The 1,780-nt window shown below is 36.7% G+C and overlaps 1 non-coding gene across 1 annotated transcript; it reads left to right on the top strand.

The window, feature by feature from the left end:
- The first annotated feature begins 952 nt into the window (after positions 1-952).
- Positions 953-1,064, top strand: LOC119625529 (small nucleolar RNA SNORA77). The gene has a single exon (XR_005241722.1). It is a non-coding gene; the product is annotated as a small nucleolar RNA SNORA77 (small nucleolar RNA).
- The last annotated feature ends 716 nt before the right edge of the window (positions 1,065-1,780 follow it).

The following is a 1,780-nucleotide window of genomic DNA, read 5'->3' as shown; positions in this document are numbered from 1 at the left end:
CGAACTCCTGGCCTCAAGTGATCTGCCCACCTCAGCCTCCCAAAGCTCTGGGATTACAGGTGTGAGCCAACACACCCAGCCCATACATGGCTATTTCTAATGAAAAGATCGTAAAAGATGACTAGTTGTTTTGTAGTTGTACTTTTTGTGTACTCTTTAGCTATTATAAGGTGTTTGTTTACTAATCAGATGTATTAAAATCGCTGTCTTAAAAAAAGCAGAAAACATTTATTTAGTTTATTTTATTTATTTTGTTTATTCTTGTGATTCTATAAAACAAGTCAAAGTACATGGCTTACTTTAAAGATATACTTAAATACATTTGCAGTAATTAGTCTTGAAAAAATTAACTCTGGTGCATGAGAAAAGATTGCTTTTCACACAAGAAATAGATGAATGACGGCATGTAGCTTCAAAGCTAAATGTGGCTTAAATCATTGATGTATTTAATCACTTGCATGATGGAGAAAGCATTATTATTATTATTATTCTAGTTATTATTACTTACACTACTGAATTTAGTACCCCGCATTGCACCCTATACACAATGAAGCCTTTGAAGTTTCCAGGGAAAATAGAAAAAAACTCCAAATTGTGGAGGAAAAAAGGTTTCTTATTGACGAGTTCAATTATTCAAAAGAGTTGTTATTACAATGTTTTGCATTTGATTTAAAACGATGGGGGAAGGAGTGTTGTAAACCAAACAGAATTAGCCATATGTTAATAAGTATTGAAGCTGGGTGATGGGTACATGGGAAGGGGCTTAATTTTACTATCCTTTCATTTTTCATTTGAAAATTTGAAAACATCCATTATAAAATGTAAAGAAAAAGGTAAAAATATTAAAGCAAATTAACTTTATCAGAATATATGCCTTTGTGATCTCTGCAAGTTATCACTGAAAGTAGCTAGTCTCTTGGGAATTTACACATGTGAAAACATTTATTTTTTTGCAGACTCACTCAGCATCCAGCGGGTGCTTTTTCTGTCTGCCAGTGAGCATTCCAGGGTGCTGTGACCATTTTGGCCTCTCTAGGGTGATGTAGCTGCCTGGGGACACAGAGGGGAAAACATTCCTGAAGAAAAAGAAAAATCCAAGCAAAAAAGGGAAACAAGGCCAGGTGTGGTGGCTCACACCTGTAATCCCAGCACTTTGGGAGGCCAAGGTGGGTGGATCACGAGGTCAGGAGATCGAGACCATCCTGGCTAACACAGTGAAACCCTGTCTCTACTAAAAATACAAAAACAATCGGGCGTGGTGGCGGGCGCCTATAGTCCCAGCTACTTGGGAGGCTGAGGCAGAAGAATTGCTTGAACCCGGGAGGCGGAGGTTGCAGTGAGCGCAGATCGCACCACTGCACTCCAGCCTGGGCGACAGAGTGAGACCCTGTTTCAATAAAAAAACAAAAAGGGGAACGAATGAACGAATGAAAGAGAAGGAAAAAGGAAAGAAGAAAAAGAAAGAAAGAAGGAAAGAAGAAAGAGAAAGAAAGAAAGAAAAGAAAGAAAGAAAGAAAGAGAGAGAAAGAAAGTACCTAACTAGCTAGAGAGGAAGAGAGAAATTAGGTAAATACCTATGCCCAATATTGAGTGCTTTGGGAAAAATAACTCAAGAACTTCTTGTAATATATTCTGAGTTTGTTTTTTACCTTTTGATTTTTATATTTCTACTTTAAGAAGCAGTGATGTCTAAGAAACATGTTCTCATTATTTATTTTACTTGTTAAGTATGTTGTTACTCTTTAAACCTGATTCAGACTACTTTATGATGTTTTTAAAA

Source organism: Chlorocebus sabaeus, chromosome 10 (assembly GCF_047675955.1).
Source record: "Chlorocebus sabaeus isolate Y175 chromosome 10, mChlSab1.0.hap1, whole genome shotgun sequence".
Classification (NCBI taxonomy): domain Eukaryota; kingdom Metazoa; phylum Chordata; class Mammalia; order Primates; family Cercopithecidae; genus Chlorocebus; species Chlorocebus sabaeus.
Note: the sequence above shows the minus strand (reverse complement) of the source record. Positions and strands in the feature narration are given on the sequence as shown.